The sequence below is a fragment of the Neodiprion pinetum genome, chromosome 4, assembly GCF_021155775.2.
Source record: "Neodiprion pinetum isolate iyNeoPine1 chromosome 4, iyNeoPine1.2, whole genome shotgun sequence".
In the NCBI taxonomy this organism is placed as follows: domain Eukaryota; kingdom Metazoa; phylum Arthropoda; class Insecta; order Hymenoptera; family Diprionidae; genus Neodiprion; species Neodiprion pinetum.
Genome location: NC_060235.2, coordinates 11085141 through 11104167, shown reverse-complemented (window position 1 = coordinate 11104167; position 19027 = coordinate 11085141). Strand labels below are relative to the sequence as shown.

The 19027-nt window shown below is 44.6% G+C and overlaps 1 long non-coding RNA gene across 1 annotated transcript in view; it reads left to right on the top strand.

Moving 5' to 3' along the window:
• The window catches only part of LOC138190744 (uncharacterized), a 151247-nt gene extending 134412 nt beyond the window's left edge, over positions 1-16835 (top strand). The window contains exon 2 of the long non-coding RNA XR_011176823.1: positions 16578-16835. This is a non-coding gene — a long non-coding RNA (uncharacterized lncRNA). The remainder of the gene's footprint in view (positions 1-16577) is intronic.
• The last annotated feature ends 2192 nt before the right edge of the window (positions 16836-19027 follow it).

Genomic DNA, 19027 nt, shown 5'->3' with positions numbered 1-19027 from the left:
CATGGTTCATTTCAATTCTTTCTTCTATGAAATTGTATTTCACCATAATATGTTTTGTTGCATGACTAAAATTAGCATTATTACTATAGTCTACAGCGCCTTTATTATCACATGATATATCAATTGGTACATTTCTTTGTATTGCAAATTCGAATAGCAAATCTTTCAACCATAATGCATCGCTTACACCTTCAGCAACTGATTGAATTTCTGCCTTGGTTGATGATTTTGAAATCATATGTTGTTTCACAGATCGCCAACTTATTGCACCCCGTTGAAGTATAAAAATATAGCCTGTGGTAGATACACAATTAATTTTATAAGAAGCGTAACTAGCATCACAATATCCTTTTACTAATACATTTGAATCTCTTTTATAAGTAATTCCTCCATCAGATGTTTTCTTTAAATAACGTAAAATATATTTTAATGCTTCCCAATGTGCCAGAGTATACTTAGTATTATATCTACTTAACAATCCAACAGAGAAACTTAGGTCTGGTCTTGTCACTTGTGCTAAAAACATTAATGATCCTATTGCATTTTGGTAGGGTATTAATTTTAATTTATCATCTTGTGATGGACTTTGAGGGTTGCTAGGAATAAAAAAAGTCCCCACTGCCATAGGTATTGTAGATTCGTTACATTCTTCCATGGCATATTTTTCTAGAATTTTTAAAATATAATTATTGTAGGAGTAAAGATAAGACTGTGTCTGTTTTAAGTGTCGTAAATTTAAGGATTGTATTGTGACAAAGGCTATCCAACATGCTGTTGCCAGATGAGGAAACGTGGCTAGTTGGTGAGTCTCGGTCACTAAAGTATAAGTAAGGGTATGAGGGTGGGGGTGGAAAAGGCCAAGAGGCCCTGCATCCACCTAAGAGCCAAAAAGGTCAGTCTAAGACCATCGGGACTGCTGGAAAGATGTACTCGCCACTTTACCATAATAAAGAAATACTTCTGTAAAATTCAAACCTGCCGTCACACTGCAAATCCTTCTTTAGTAAAATTAATAGCGTCAAACCTATTATTATAATTATACTACATTTGGGGGCTCAACCGGGATTGCAGTACGGCAATTATTTTACAAAAGTTTAATAAGCCACGACGTAAGACGAACGGTAAGTGACGTTTAATTAAAGACGTGGAGTGTTGTTTCTGTTCAAATAGTTAAGTGAGTTGCGTGGAGACAATGGCTGACGAAGTTATTGACAATGTTGCGCGGGGTGTTAACGCGATGGAGCTGGGCGAGGATCAGCTCGCGCGAATGAAGGTCCCTGAGCTCAAAGCGGAGCTCAGACAACGGCACCTGCGAACCGTTGGTCGTAAGCGTGAGCTACTTGAACGTCTGCGAGCGGCACTTTTGGTTGAACGGGAACGAGTCCGAGAAGAGGAAGAAGCAAACGACGACGACGACGACGACGACGAAGAAGATGAAGAAGAAGTGGTTGATCCCGAAGGGAACAATCCCCAGAACCGACCCCAGGTTCAGGAAACCAACGACGAAGAAGGTGCTCAAGGAACACCGCTTATCGGCCGGCCTCGAGCTAACCGGCAACGCGTGCTTTTGACGTTCAAGGACGTTGAGGGTACATTAAAGAAGTTCAGTGGGGACGACCATACTGATGTACGACGATGGCTCCAAAAGTTCGAGGAGATGGCCGAGCTGTGTGAATGGAACGACGTTCAAAAGGTCGCGTACGCCAAACGACTTCTAGACGGTTCCGCGGAATTGTTCGTGGAGTACGAGGGCTGCTGTAAAACATAGGCGAAGCTGAAGAAGGCACTGAAGGAAGAGTTCGAGAAAACCGTTGATAGTTTACAAGTGCATCGAGAACTTGTGAAACGAAAGAAAAAACCAGATGAAACATTACAGACTTACGCCTACAAGATGCTTGAGATCGCTGCTCAAGTTAACCTTGAAGTAAGTGTAGTTATTAAGTACATCATTGAGGGTATACCGGATGAAGCGGTAAACAAATCTATTTTGTATGGAGCTCAAACAATTAAGGAATTGAAAAATCGATTCAGCCAATACGAGAGTATGAAGCATGAAGCCACGAAAACGAAGCCAAAAACAACGGAACGGAACGATAAATCTGGAAAACCCGATGATAGAAATAAAAGGAAGAACGGTGACGCGAAAACGAACACAGTAGCAGTGAAACGTTGTTTTAATTGTGGAAGTGATAAACATATGAGTTCCGCGTGTCCTGATGCGCAAAGGGGCAAGAAGTGTTTTAAGTGCAATGGGTTTGGGCATATCGCTGCAGAGTGTCCAGATAAAGATAAGCCCAAGGATGTCTACGTCATTTCAAGACCCAAGAAAGAAAAATATCAGAAGATTGTTTCTGTTAATGACTGTAAGACCTTAGCTTTAGTTGACACAGGTAGCGATTTGACGCTTATTTGTAAGAGTGAGTACGAGAGGTTGGGGGCACCGACCCTTAAAGAAACACAGGTATATTATGAAGGCCTGGCGTCTGGAATGAATGTAACTTTGGGTGAGTTTGCTGCTAACATGACTGTAGAGAATGATGTCTATACTGTTAATTATCATGTTGTACCTGATACTATGTTAAAACATCCTATCCTCCTGGGTACTGATTTTCTAGACCAAGTTGAACTCCGAGTCCGTCACGGTGACGTTACATTTTTAAAGATCAATAAAGACGATCATGTTGAATTAAATGAATCTGACGAATCTTATATTCACCGGATTAATGTTATTAGTAAAGCTGACGATGTAGATTTATCTCATACGACGGACGAACGTTATCGGGAAGAGATTCGTAAGATTATAACAAATTATAAGCCAGTTAAAACAGAAGATGTTGGAATAAAAGCCAGGATAGTTTTAAAATCTGATGAGCCGGTTGTTTCTAGACCGCGAAGACTGTCTCCGTCTGAACGTCGGGAAGTTGACGATATTATAAACATGTGGTTGGAGGAAGGCATCATCCGTCCTTCAAATTCAGAGTATGCGAGTCCGATTGTTTTGGTACGGAAAAAAGACGGATCAGCCCGTCTTTGCGTAGATTACAGAAAATTAAATAAACTTATTTTGAGACCGCTTTCGCCTTTGCCGTTGATTGAAGATCAAATAGATAGGCTTGCAGGAGGGATATATTTTACGATTGCTGATTTAGAGAATGGATTTTTTCATGTCGAGGTCGCGGAAGAATGTCAAAAATTCACAGCTTTTGTAACGCCCGATGGGCAATATGAGTTTCGAGTACTTCCATTTGGAATGTCTCTCTCTCCTACATATTGTCAACAATACATAAATGCTATTTTTAGAGATTTAATACGTGCGGGAATATTGGTCGTTTACCTAGACGACTTAATTATCATTGCGAAGACCTTGGAAGAGGCTTTAGAAAGAATGAAGATAGTTTTTGGAGTTGCAGCTAAGCATGGGTTGAAAATAAAATGGTCAAAATGTCAGTTTGTAAAGACTACAGTTGAGTTCCTGGGGCATATTGTATCCGGAGGTACAGTAAGACCCTCAGAGCATAAAACTTTAGCTGTAAGCAATTTTCCGGTTCCAAATACGATTAAGAAAGTACAGAGTTTTTTGGGTTTAACAGGGTACTTTAGAAAATTCATACCCAGGTACTCCTTTATTGCTAGACCCCTGACTGATTTGTTAAAGAAGGACATTCCGTTTCACTTTGGTGCAAGAGAGATAGAAGAATTTAACGCATTAAAGGCCGCATTAGTATGCGGGCCTGTTTTGAATTTATATAGAACAGGGGCTGAGACGGAGTTGCACACTGATGCGTCACGCTTAGGGTATGGCATGATTCTGATGCAAAAGGATTGTAACGATGGGAAATTCCATCCAGTATATTATGCGAGCGGTAAAACTACCGAGGCCGAGTCTAAATATTGTAGTTACGAACTTGAAGTGTTGGCAATAGTAAAGGCCTTGGAAAAATTTAGGGTTTATTTATGGGCTATACCTTTTAAGATTATCACGGATTGTCAGGCCTTTACGGCCACAATGAAAAAGGAAAAGTTGTGTTTACGAGTAGCCAGATGGGCTTTACTATTGGAACATTTCAATTACGACATTCAACATAGGCCTGGTAAAAGTATGATTCATGTGGATGCCTTAAGTAGGAATCCATTACCGACAGTTTTAATTGTACGCGAGAATGATGATGGAATTTTGGCGCGTGTGAGAAGTGCGCAAGAGAAGGATGATGATTTAAAAATTGTATTGAGTAATCAAGAGTGTGATGATACGAACGGGTATGTTGTGCGCAATAAGTTAGTTTACAAAGATGTAAACAATCAATTGTTAATTGTGGTGCCGAAAAGTATGCAATATCAAGCGATAAGACGAGTGCATGAAAAGGGACATTTTGGTGTAAATAAGACAGAAGAAATTCTCAAAAAGGACTTCTGGTTTAAAGGGATGAGGCCAAAAGTTGAGCAGGTAGTCGAAAGTTGTGTTCCTTGTATCTTAGCTGAGAAAAAACACGGTAAGCAAGAGGGACTGTTAAATCCCATTAGCAAAGGTGACGTCCCTATGGATACCTACCACATAGACCACGTGGGTCCGATGACGAATACAGGTAAAAACTACAAACACATTTTGGTTGTAGTAGATGCATTTACAAAATTTGTGTGGTTATATCCAACGAAGTCGACTGATACAGCGGATGTACTTAACCGACTTCGAAGCCAATCAGCTATTTTTGGGAATCCAAGAAGAATTATTTCAGACAGAGGAACGGCGTTTACATCCAATGATTTCAAGCGATATTGTGAAGAAGAAGGAATCCAACACTCATTGATAGTAACTGGAGTGCCACGAGGAAACGGTCAAGTCGAGAGAATCAATCGAACTATTGTACCTTTGTTGACAAAGCTGACGTCTCCGACACCTGAAAAATGGTATCGACATGTCGACACAGTACAACGTTACCTGAATGCTACCCCGAGTCGCAGTACAGGTAAAACACCGAGTCAGCTGATGTTCGGTGTCAATATAAGACTCAAAGATGACTTGCGTTTACCTGAACTATTAGAAGAAGAATGGACCACTCAGTTTGTGGAAGACCGTGAAGAATTACGACGAGAAGCAAAACAACAAATTGCGAAGGCTCAAGAGGAAAATCGCCGAGGATTCAACAAGAACCGGAAAGCAGCAAGAAGTTATCAAATTGGGGACTTGGTAGCTATCCAGCGAACCCAATTTGGTCCAGGATTAAAGCTGAAGGGTAAATTCTTAGGCCCATATCGCATAACCAAGGTCCTGAGGAACGATCGTTATGTGGTGGAGAAAGTCGGAGAGCACGAAGGACCGCAGAATACATCCACTTCTGCCGACCACATGAAGTGTTGGGCCATGGAACCTGAGGAAAGTAATAGCGACGACGAGTTGGAGTCCATCGACGACATCTGAGGGCAGATGTCACTGCAGGATGGCCGAATGTAGGAGTAAAGATAAGACTGTGTGTGTTTTAAGTGTCGTAAATTTAAGGATTGTATTGTGACAAAGGCTATCCAACATGCTGTTGCCAGATGAGGAAACGTGGCTAGTTGGTGAGTCTCGGTCACTAAAGTATAAGTAAGGGTATGAGGGTGGGGGTGGAAAAGGCCAAGAGGCCCTGCATCCACCTAAGAGCCAAAAAGGTCAGTCTAAGACCATCGGGACTGCTGGAAAGATGTACTCGCCACTTTACCATAATAAAGAAATACTTCTGTAAAATTCAAACCTGCCGTCACACTGCAAATCCTTCTTTAGTAAAATTAATAGCGTCAAACCTATTATTATAATTATACTACATTATGTTTATGAATCTGAATTTTTCCATCACTTCTAATAATTTGAATACCTAAACATTCCTTAGCATCTCCCAAATCCTTCATTTGAAATTTTACCGACATTCTATTGAGAAATTCTTGCATGTGATCTAATAAATTATAAAATACAAACATATCATCTACAAATACTGCTACAATGAAAATAATATTTGATTTTATTATATAATAAACGTATGGATCTTGTCGACACTGTTGCAAGGACATTTCTATAAGACTTTTATGTAATTTCTCATACCATACTCGACCACCTTGTTTCAGTCCATATAAGGCTTTCTTTAATCTAGATACTTTATTCTTTGTTTGTGGCGCAATAAATCCTTTTGGCTGCTGTATACATATAAATTTCATGTTTGAGATCACCATGAAGGAAAGCTGTACTTACGTCTAAATGTCGTATATGCAGATCTAATTTACAAGCTAATGCGATCAAAAGTCGAATTGTTGTATATCTTACTACCGGTGAAAAAACCAAATCAAAATCTACCCCTGGTTTTTGCGAAAACCCTTGTGCTACTGATCGTGCTTTATATACAACATCCACAGGATTAGGATTTTTACGCTTGAAAACCCATTTTGATCCGACAATATTCGCATTAGGTGGAGGATCTACTAACTCCCAAGTATCGTGTGATAGTATTGATAAGTATTCTTTTTCCATGTCTTTACGCCACTCAAACGAATCTGGACCATTTACAGCTTCTTCATACGAACCGGGATCTGTCAATATAAGTTGAGTAGTGTTAAAGCTTCTTACATAATCTTTGTATTTATTTGTCTTGCCTTTATTGGCTCGAGAGGATCTTCGCAATTCTCGAGTCAAATTCAAAGAAGCACCATCTTCCTGATCACACTCGATCGGATCATTATTTTGGTCACTATTATTATTAATTTGTAAATTATTTTCATCAACTTCCATTAAATCCGATTGAGCTGATCCTGAGTTTCGAAATTTTCTGTGGCTATTTCGGGTACTTTTCGAGTTTCAGATAATGTTTCGTTCGAATTTTCAGGGACTGTAGTGTTTTCATAATCTATTGGTAAATTTACAATGTTATTATTTGGATCATCTGTATTTTCATTAAAAGTTACATTTCTACTGGTGAAAGATTTATTTTGTGAAATATTCCATAAAATATATGTATTTTTGTCTTTACCATAACGTAAAAAGATACATTCAATGGCTTTTGCTTGAAATTTTTTTCTTAGTTGATCAGGTACGTGGGAATATGCTTTGCAGCCAAAAATTTTGAGATGCGATAAATCAGGTTTTGTTTGATACCATGCCTCATAAGAAGTTTGTGACGATGTATATATGTTGATCGACGAAAGTAAGAACCGAAGTTCGGACGGATCAGCGGATCAGCGGATCAGATGATCGGCAAATTAGTAGGCCTACGACTTTAGAAGGAGAGAGTAGTGTATGGAAGCGTCAGGAAATCATAAAGTGTGAAATGAACTCAAATCCTGATCAGGTAACGAATTCAATAAATAACGACGAACTGAAACAATAAAGAAAGTCACACCATTTTAAAATTATAAATACGACACATCAACACTCGTCCTTCAAATACTTCGAATAATTGTTCCGCTCGATTTTATCTATATACACTTTTACCAGCCGTTTTAATGTTATTGTTACTATTTTGTTTTATTCTTACTCGACTATTGTCTCATATATCTTTTAACTTATACACCTGTGCCGTCCACGTATATATTTCTTTAAACTATCAAACCAAGTTTGTTGGGTTGCGACGTGCAGGGACTAGCAATTAGGGATTCTGTACTATTAAATTACCGTTGATTTTTAAACCAAACTGACCCAAATACATGCATAATTTTCTCTGTGATCGTCAACAACTATTTCCCGTAATTGTTTATTTATTTCCCTTCTTTTATATTTGACTTATAATCAATAAACTAAAATTCGTTACAAGTTTTATTATTTAAGATTCGCTTAGGAGATCGATTGGACAAATATGCTGCTGTCGCTATTGCATAAGACCAGAAATGTTTGTCCAAACCTGAATCAGACAGCATGCAACGAGCTTTCTCTAAGAGAATTATATTTGTTCTCTCCGCGTGCCCGTTAGACTGCGGATTATAGGAAACGGTAGTTTGATGTTCAATCCCGAATTTTGCAAAATTTTTTTTAAATTGGCATTTACATACTCTTTCCGATTATCGCTTCTCAATGACTTTATTTTTTGTCCTGTTTGATTTTGAGTAAAGTTGATAAAATTTTCAAAACAAGTAACTACTTCAGTCTTATTTTTTAAAAGATAAACAAAAATCATTCGAGAGTAGTCATCCACGAAAGTAAGAAAATATTCATGATCCTCGGTTGATAATCTATCACCTTGACAAACGTCCGTGTGTACGAGCTCTAAAATTCTACTTGCTCGTGAATCAGATGCATGATAGGGTTTTCTGACTAACTTGCCATAAATACATGGATCACAGGTTGTAGGTAATTCAGATTTTATTATTTTAATACCGTCAGCTGATTGATTAAGCTGATATAGCTGTTGGTAATTTAAATGTGCTAATCTGCAATGCCAAGTATACCCACTGACTATTTGTGAAGATGTTACAAGAGCTACAGGTTTTTCAATAGTTGGTACTTTATTTAGACTTAAACAATTCAGTATTTTATAAATTCCATTTTTGACTAAAATCGCTTCAAGTATTTTAATATTATTTTTATAGACAACACACATATTATTTTCAATACCTACGCGAGCACCATTTTTATCTAAACAACTAATTGAAATTATTTTGGCAGCTAAATTTGGTACATATAAAACATTTTGTAAATGAACTTTAGAAAATACTGATTTCGACTTTACTATAATATATACATCGCCCTCTCCCTCTACTTTCATACGAGCCTTGTCGGCTGATATGACCTCAGTTATTTTGGAGGGACGCAAGTTATATACATACGCTTTGTTGTTGGTCATGTGCTTCGATGCCGCCGAGTCCATGATCCACTCACGGGTTAGGTTGTCTCCGCTCGCGACAAAACTGACGAAACTGCACATATTCGCTACTTGCTCTGTCTGCTTGTGATAGAGCTGGAACATTTGTCATAAGATGTAACAGTTTTGTATCCTCTCGTAGAAACATGCCGGGGATCATTTAAATGAGTACAAAATTCATCGTGCAGCGTAGCCCGCCTTGCGCCGCTTGGCTTTCTTATCGGCAGCAGTGCTCAAATTACGCGATTATATGCACTTTGTATGCACTGTCGCTGAGCCCGGCGAGAGGCCGTGTGAGCAGTCTCAATACTGCTTCCCGGCGTAACGCACGCCTAATTCTGCTTATACATAAATTTAATATAACGTTGACGCCCGCACTCACCATTGTTGTTATCAATTATAACGTAATTCTCTGTTTTGAATAAACGTATGAATATATATATAATCGTTGCGTAATATTCGCATGACATGCTCCTCTTGAGAGTCTCCTTCGTCTTCGTTGTCGTCCCGCTGAGATGATACACATACCTTACTGTGCGAGTGTGATGATGGTTTACTGCGACAATCAGCAGCGAGGTGCCCATGTCGATGGCAATGATAACATAACTGACGTTTGAGCCAAGCCTTGTTGTTGTTGTTGTTGTAGGATTTCGTGTGCCGGTCACCTTTAAACGGTACTCTTGAATACAGACCGTGCACGTCACCACCACAGCTATTGGATTCCTTGTGTTTGACTTCTTCCAATATTTGAGTCTTGACTAAATCCGCTGTTATTACCTGTCCAGAGTTTCCGAGCGCCATTATCATTGGCTTATAGTAATCGGGCAATCCCGCCAACAACAATGCTCCGACCCAATCATCCGGTACAAGCATGCCAATGGCGCGAAGCTTATTGGCTGCCGTTATTTTCTTTTGAACATAATCTTCCTCGGAGTCACAATCTTCTAGACGAGTATTGCAAAATTCAATAAGCAAATTTACTTTTCTGAGGAGTCCGGTATCCTGAAATGCCTTTTTCAATTTTTCTCATATCGTTTTTGCGTCATCAATTTCTTCGTTGAAATGATGTCGAACATACGGATGTGTGGCAAGAACTAAACGCGAGGCGACTTCACTTTTCTTGGTTGCATTGGTTTCGAGAACAGCAGGTGTCACAGCTTCTATTACATTCCAGAGTCCAGCAATTTTTTAAATATGCTCGCATATCACATACCCAATCTCGGTAATTATCACGACCAGTGAGCTTCATTATTGACTGGTGAAGTGAGTGATGCGAATGCAAGGTGGTAGCCATTTTGTTCGCCGGTCGACTCGTTCAATTGCGCTGATGACTCGGCCGAGCTCACGAGAACTATGTGTGCGTGAAATATCACTTTAGGCGCCCGAAAAAACACGACTCTTTAAAACTAGAATTTTTTTAATTCCTGGGCCCATAACCTATTGTTGTTGTGGGAGAGTTTTGGAAATACTTGGAACAGAGCGTGGAAGGTAACGAATGACTTCGAGACAATATTTGAGACTATACTAGTAGTGTTGTATTCATGGTACAAGGCTCTGATGTCGACTGACTGACTACGTCGTTGAGGCTCGCTCGCGCTCGGTACTTGCACACATACACAAATCAGGCTCAATCACACATACACAATACAATGTTAACAGTAATGAAAGTGAAGGTCAGTCGAGCGCTGACCGAGGGAGGATGGGCCGCGTCAAGATGCGGCCCTGCACTCCCGCGGCATCTTGTTCTCACTGCGAGAAGAGGCAAACCCAGAGCGTACACGTTGAGACGCGAAATATGGTGAACTATGCCTGGACAGGACGGAGTCAGGGGAAACCCCGATAGAGGTCCGTAGCGATTCTGACGTGCAAATTGATCGCCGGAAGTAGGTATAGGCGCTAACGACTAATCGAACCATCTAGCGGGTGGTTCCTTCTGAAGTTTCCCTGAGGATAGCTGGCACTCGCATACAAAACATTCACGAATCTCATCCGGTAATGCAAATGATTAGATGGTTGATAACTGGATCCAAGCTCGGCCCCGTGCCTTGGCCTTCCGCGGATCTTCCTTGTTGCCAGGCTTCAGCGGCGGTTCGGCGTCGCCGTCGTCCTCTTCGGCCGCCATTCAACGATCAACTCAAAACTGGCACGAACTGTGATAATCGGACTGCATAATCAAAACAATCCATTGCGACGGCCCTAGCGGGTCTTGACGCAATGTGATTTCTGCCCAGTGCTCTGAATGTCAACGTGAAGAAATTCAAGCAAGCGCGGGTGAACGGCACGGTGGGAGTAACTAGGAATCTCTTGTACATAGCTCATCGCAATACCTGACGCGCGTGACGAGCACGCTTACGCCCTGGTTCATCGCCCCAGCCAAGTGGTGCGTTAGTGAATCAACCAGCGATTGAACAAAGTCTGGCGACGTCGAAAGGCGGGGTGGTGTCTGACGGCTCGATCTGCTGATTGGGTCTGAGGGCTCAGCATGTGCGAGAGAAAGACCTAAATTCCGGTGTTGAGCTCCGCTCAGCATTCGTGCTTTTCTCGTTCAGTTTCTTTCGAACCTAATTGTGAGCACTCGGTGCCGAGTTTGCTCGGAGCCGGGTAGTTCACGTTAGGGACTTTCGGCCACGTTGGTCGGAAGTCGCCCACCTTCGGGTGGAGAGCAAGCGTGCGTGACAGGCGAGGCCAAACCTGTACACTCAACGCCGACACGCCTGTACGGCAAGAGGTGCAGGTCCCTCCTTGCTCGTAGTGTTCGGCACGCACTCTTACGCCAGCCAATGCGCAACACCCAGGCGCATTCCCTTGTGAAGTGACCAAGGGGCTTCACCACTAACAGAGTGGGTACCGTTCGAGTCAAGGAACAGCGGTTGGAGAGACAACCGGTGCGCTCGGTGAGGAACTACCGTAAGTGTCCCGGCGTAGATGCGGCCGTAATAGCTTCTCATGCTCGGGGGGACTCGGGCATGTAGTACATATCCGAAGCACCATGGATCGTCCACCCAACGATGCCTCGGAGGCGGCCGGTACACCTAACGCTACTCGGGATGTACCGGTCGTGGCAAAGTTAATTGCCGAAGGCGCGAGTGTAGTAGCGGGGAGTGATGCTGCCCCAAGTGATCGACCTAGTCCATCCACCCGACCACGTCGTCCCTCCGTTGCCGGCCGGCGCACGAAGGCTGACGACGTTAATGCTTTCCGTGCCACAAAACGTTTCGTTCTGGTCGCGGCGTTAAATAGGGTACAAGGCTGTCCAAAGTGCTTGCAGCGAGGTCAGAATATTGTCTGTACTGACAGCAAAGAACTAGATAAGCACATAAAGGAAAAATATCCTACCATCTGCACCCTCTGGCAGTGCGAAGGCTGCTTACGAACGCCACGAGCACCCGGCCCTCAAAAACGAAAAGCGTGCCGCGATCGCGGAGAAGCCAGGCGCTCCTGGTGGCCGCAGAACCACGGTCTGGTCGGATGAGAAGCTCGAACGTCTTGCTCAGCTTGAGCAAGAGTTCGTCGAAGAGTGCTTCATCAACATCAAGCTCACAGAGTTCTTCCCCGACCGTACAAATAAACAAATTTCGGATGCACGCCGGCGTCTCCGCGACAGAGAAGAGCGACGAGCGCAAGCCGAGGAGGAGCTAGCCGTCGCGACGGCGAGAAAGAGCAGGAACCTGTCCATCCTGCCTTACCAGACCGGGGCGACGCTCAGGACGTAGCCAATGTCCTGGCCGCGCATGCGATGAATGAGCCTCCGGAACCCGATCCACCTGCGATGGGCCCGGAGGATGCACCACTCGTTCGGGAGGCTCGCAAGGAGAATGGTGGAGCCGGCAACTGGTCTGAGTGGACCAGCTCTCTACTGCGGCTCCTCGATTCAAACGATTTTAACGAGCATAGTATCGATGCCCTGTACGAAGAGCTGTTAAACCAGATCAAGCCTGGCTGCTATGCCCGGAAGGGGTGTAGTGTGAGAGCGCCGAGGAGGCCGCGTTTTATACGTAGTCACCGTCCGGCGAGGAGCCGACCACCAAATAGAACATGGCGACGAGAGTTCGCTTACGCCAGGTGCCAAGATTTATATAATAATAATACAAAGCGCCTGGCCGAAGCTGTGGAGGCCAACAACCTCTCCATATCACAGCCTAGCGAAAGCCCCGCGATGGAGCCAAAGCGAAAGCTGTACGAGCGACTTTGTGGCGAACCGGGACCAGACACGACTCTACCCCCTGGGGTAGAGGAGCCTGTGCCGATTGAAAAAATACTTGTCCCGGTGACCGCCTTGGAAGTGGAGAGGAAGGTGGCCAGGATCAGCAGCGGGTCGGCTGCCGGACCGGACGGAGTGACACGTGCGAACTTCCAGAGCAAGCAAACGTACGTTGCCCTCTCCAGACTGTTCAATGTTCTACTACACGCCCGACACTACCCTAAGGCGTGGAAAACAAATAGAACAACGCTCATCCCCAAAGCCAGCAAGGACACCTCACACGTCAGGAACTGGCGACCTATAACTGTCAGCTCCATGATCAGTAGGTTATTCTCTGCCCTGCTAGATCAAAGGCTGAGAGGTGTCCTCACTTTGAATTGTCGGCAGAAGGGATTGACGGAGGAAAATGACTGCTATGCGAATATACAACTTTTGCAAGCAGCCATATCGAACGCCAAAAGGAGGGGCGGTGTAATATCCGTTTTGGATATATCGAAAGCCTCTGACACCGTCCGTCACTCCTCCATCGCTCAAGACCTGAAGACAAAGGGTATCCCACCGTCGGTTGCCTTTTATGTGGCGAACATGTGCAGGGGCTGCGGCACAAACATCAAGTCGCAGGGTAGCGAGGTAAAAATCGAACTGCAACGAGGGGTGAAGCAGGGCGACCCGCTTTCCCCCCTCATATTTATCCTCGTCATCGAAACCCCTGTTAGAACGCCTGCAAACCGAGACACGGGGCATGGCCGTGAACGACCAGAATCTATCGGTGATGGCGTTTGCGGTCGATCTGATCCTGTTGTCGAGGGACGCTAAAATGGCACAAAGGCAGCTTGGTACGGTGAGTGAGTACCTGGCGACTATCAAGTCGCAGGGTAGCGAGGTAAAAATCGAACTGCAACGTGGGGTGAAGCAGGGCGACCCGCTTTCCCCCCTCATATTCAACCTCGTCATCGAACCCCTGTTAGAACGCCTGCAAACCGAGACACAGGGCATGGCCGTGGACGACCAGAATCTATCGGTGATGGCGTTCGCGGTCGATCTGATCCTGTTGTCGAGGGACGCTAAAATGGCACAAAGGTAGCTTGGTACGGTGATTGAGTACCTGGCTGAACTCGGCATGAAGCTCTCTATCGAGAAGTGCGCGAGCTTTGAGTACGTCCCAGGTGGCAGGACCTGGTATCTGAGGGATCCGAGCGTGAAGATCGGCGACCAAGCGATCCCGTGCGCTCCGCCCGAAGATGCCCTACGTTACCTTGAAGCAAGGGTCTCGCCCTGGTTCGGCGTACTCAGCGCATTCGACATCAGACCTCTGGGGGAAATACTCGGGAAAATTCAAGCGCTTCCTCTCAAGCCCATGCAGAAGGTGAACCTACTGAATACCTACATCTCACCAAGGTTTACCTACGGTCTGATCTGCAGCCCTCCATCGGGGGCCGCTCTCGAACGAATCGACCGGCTCGTTCGATCAAGTGTTCGGGAGATCCTTCACCTGACGCCTTAGACTAGTGTCAAATTATTTTACACTCCTAAACGCGAAGGGGGGTTGGGTCTCACCGAACTTAAACCAATGACGCTCATCGCAGCCCTGCCCAATGCCATCAAAGCGCGAGCGTCAAAAGACCCGGTCGTGAGCGGAGCCCTCGAATCGGAGAGAGCCCAACGGTGGCTTGAAGCATACGCCGAAACACTGAAACTCCCTTGGCCTCTGTCTCTGCAAGAGCTAGACGAGTACAAAGTCCAGCTCAAGAAGAGCTATCGAACTGACTGGGCCAAACTGGTCTGGCAAGGCCAGGGAGTTGATGACGTGTCATCTCAGCCCATCGCAAACGAGTGGCTGAAACAAAGCGATCTCATGAAATCGTCCAGGGTGATTGATGGTATCAAGTTGCGGACAAACACTGTCCCAACGAAAACCTCCATGAAGCTATTGGACGACAGAGTGAACGCCTCGTGCAGGCTGTGCCAGGGGCCTGACGAAACTCTGGGGCACATTCTCGGCCGGTGTAGTCACACCAAGGCCATGAAAATCAAACGACACGATGAGATCAAGCACCTTCTGAGGGCTCGTCTCGCTAAACAGCACGATGTGCTGGACGAGCCCCAAGTAGCGGTCAAAGGCGAGAGGTTTAAGCCCGACCTCGTCGTAAATTCGAATGAGGAAGGGGCTCTCGTGCTGGATGTCACTGTCCGGTACGAGAGCGGAACCTCTCTCGCCCAGGCCGCTACAGAGAAGGTGCTGAAGTACACCCGAATACTGGGTGTACTCAAAGAACAATTGAACACCCGCCAAGCGAGAATGATCCCCATCGTGCTCGGCTCCAGAGGTGCGCTACCGGTCGACACAGTCTGTTCCCTGAAAAGGCTCGGCTTTAGTGAGGCAGACTTGTTGACGATCTCGATGACAGCTCTTCGGAGCTCCATCGGGATCATAGGTGCCTTCATGGACACCTGAGAGTTGTCGGTCGATGCATGTGCCAGCCCTTGTGTGGCCCTAGGGCCCCCTGGGATATGGAGCACTTGCTCATCGGCTACCTCTCCAGCCGTTCGGCGCGGGTGAGACCTCCGGCTGTCGGCTGAGCGCGCTTCTACTCGAACGATGAATCATTTTATATACACATTTTATCTATTCATTTACTTATTCGTTTATCTATTTATTTATTTATTCATTATGCGTTCGAACGCACAACGAGTCCAAGCTGCCTGCAAATAATCTGAGCAAGGACTCTTAGCCTGATCTGTCCCTCGGGACGTACCGGAGACAGGACAGAGGCCTGCCACAACGAGGGAAACGTGGAAGCGAATCCCACCACCGGCATCGGCCGTACGTCCAACGAAACAGATCAGTGCGAGTCGTTTGTCCAGTCGTAAACCTCTCGGGGTTCTGCTATGCTACGGCGGCGGAGCCAGTGCCTAACTGCAAACGCACTGGGGCGGACACCTCCACGTGGTTTTCCCCGGAAACATCACCGCAGAGGCGATGGCTAAGTTCCGCTTTCCCGATTGAAACACCCGGGACTCCGTTCGGCTAATTTTCTCTAGGTCTGGCAGGCAACTTGGCTAACGGTTAGCACTCCCCTATACAGAGTCGCAACCTTTTAAATTTTATCCCTCTGACCCCGACCACCTATTTATTTATTTATTTACTTATTTATTTTATCTTCAAATTGACTTTTGGACAGACGTCAATTTACCATTTTAAAATATTTCATCTGACTTGACTCTAACTTTTATCCTTGTGACACTTATTTATTTATTTCTCGACTGCTTGACCAGGCCTTTACTGGGTACGGCGAGCAAAGACAGTAGGACGAAATATTACTTCAACAATTGACTCGACACATATTTTATTTTGCTTGACTTATTTTAACCAACTGACGAGGTGGGCTCTACTGCAAGGTAGACAACCCACGAAATACATCTTTCCTATCCTTCTAACGAAGGCAATTCCGTTATCCCCTTTTTTTTTGATAATTCATTTTTCAAACACCTTGTTGTGTTCACCCGGGAAACTTCCCATCCCGGGGAAGTCCGCCGGTTGCTTAGGCAACTGTGCGCAGGAATTAGCCAAATGCCTCGTCATCTAATTAGTGACGCGCATGAATGGATTAACGAGATTCCCACTGTCCCTATCTACTATCTAGCGAAACCACTGCCAAGGGAACGGGCTTGGAAAAATTAGCGGGAAAAGAAGACCCTGTTGAACTTGACTCTAGTCTGGCACTGTAAGGAGACATGAGAGGTGTAGCATAAGTGGGAGGTGGCAACATCGCCGGTGAAATACCACTACTTTCATCGTTTCTTTACTTACTCGGTTAGGCGGAGCGCGTGCGTCAAGGACTTTCGTCCCGGCTGTCACGGTGTTCTAGAGCCAAGCGTGTAAGTGTGGCGTGAGGCTTCGGCCGATCGTCGATCATACTCCCGCGTGATCCGATTCGAGGACACTGCCAGGCGGGGAGTTTGACTGGGGCGGTACATCTGTCAAAGAATAATGCAAGTGTCCTAAGGCCAGCTCAGCGAGGAAAGAAACCTCGCGTGGAGCAAAAGGGCAAAAGCTGGCTTGATCTCGATGTTAAGTACGCATAGAGACTGCGAAAGCACGGCCTATCGATCCTTTTGGCTTGAAGAGTTTCCAGCAGGAGGTGTCAGAAAAGTTACCACAGGGATAACTAACTTGTGGCGGCCAAGCGTTCATAGCTACGTCGCTTTTTGATTCTTCGATGTCGGCTCTTCTTATCATTGCGAAGCAGAATTCACCAAGCGTTGGATTGTTTACCTACCAATAGAGAACGTGAGCTGGGTTTAGACCGACGTGAGACAGGTTCGTTTTACCCTACTGATGACCCGTCGTTGCAATAGTCATCCTGCTGCGTCCTGCGTTCTGTGTGGTAACGACATAGCAGCTGCGCCCCCCCTCTGACGTCAGAGCATAGATTTGGTCAGATTTATACCTGCTATGCCTGTTTCTGCTTGTGAGGGGCTTAGACACTTAGTCCCAAATAGTTGCTACGCCGCACTAGACGTATATTATGTCGCGTTTCCAAGGAGATTATTCATTATGGAACTGTTGTGCGGTACATGTGACAAAACACTCGCTGGTGATGAATCTGTAAGAGTTGAGCAAGGAATAGATCAGTTAAAGGCCGCGAGTGGTGGGAGAAATGATGGAAAATTAGCATTGTTTGGTGATATGCAATCTATCCAAGTGCACGTGTCCTGCCGTAAAGACCATATTCGCCAGTCCAGTATTAACGCTTTCAAAAGGAAACGTGCTATCGAGGATGCTGCCAGTTCATCGGGATGTAGTCCTCCAAAAAGGAAGATGTGATCATTTGCACCATCTTTCGACTTCAAGAAACTTTGTATTTTTTTGCGGTCACGAGGCTGACGAAGAAAAAGAAAAGAAAACTCGTAAGGAGCATCGCAAAACGATCAAGCACGTTGCAACAATTGGCTTCAGAGAAACCATAATGCAGATCGCCGAAAAAAGAAAAGATGACCAGACCCAGGCTTTTGAGAAAAGGATTATCTTTGAGACAGATCTGGTTGCAGCCGAAGCAAAATATCACAGCAATTGCTCCATCCATTTTCTTTCATCGGGCATTGGAAAAGAAAACAGCTCGCCCTGTGGATGGTCGAATTATCGCAGCAATGGAAAATATTTTTGTCTACATAGAAAATAATGGTAACTGCCAATTTACCTCCACTGAATGGAAAGGAGTCCTCGAAGATTTTCAACCAGACGATAAAACTATAAGAACGAAGCTTCAGGAACGGTATGGAGACAGAATTGTCATTACGTCGAAAAGTACAGGACCATCCATTGTTTGTTTTCGAGATACGCACTACAATATTCTCAACAAAACATGGGGCGAAAACAAAAGGAAATAACGCTGAGGAAGAACGGTACCGAGTTTTGACCGCAGATGCAGCAATTCTCCGACAGGATATATGTTTTGTGGCCTGTGAAACGGATTATTATCCTCTGAGCACGCGTATATTTGACGATGTAAATAGTTGTGTTCCAAAATCTTTTCGTTTTTTCATAGAGGAGATCATTATTAAAAATAGAAAAGGTAAATTGAAGCCACTACAAAAGAAGTGTACCACCATTAGCTATGCTATCATGTCTGCAGTTCGTCCACGATCATTTCTTTCACCTCTTCGGATTAAACTCTCCATTTATTTGCACAGGCAATTCGCATCAAAATGACTAGTCGAAATTTTATCGTCCTTGAGTTTGTGTGCATCTTACAAAGTGACAATTCTATACGAATCTTCCAGTGCATTTAATCCTGAGCCGTTAATTTCTTCTCCAGAAAAGGGCTGTTTTATTCAATATGTTTGTGACAACGCAGACCACAATGTGTCTACGTTTGACGGTGCGAATACATTCCATTCCATGGGCATCATTCGAATCGTTACTCCGCATGATACCATCCATGATAGTCAACAAATTTTCAGACTACGAATGATGCCTACTGCAACAGAGATGGCAGTGGTTGCCCAA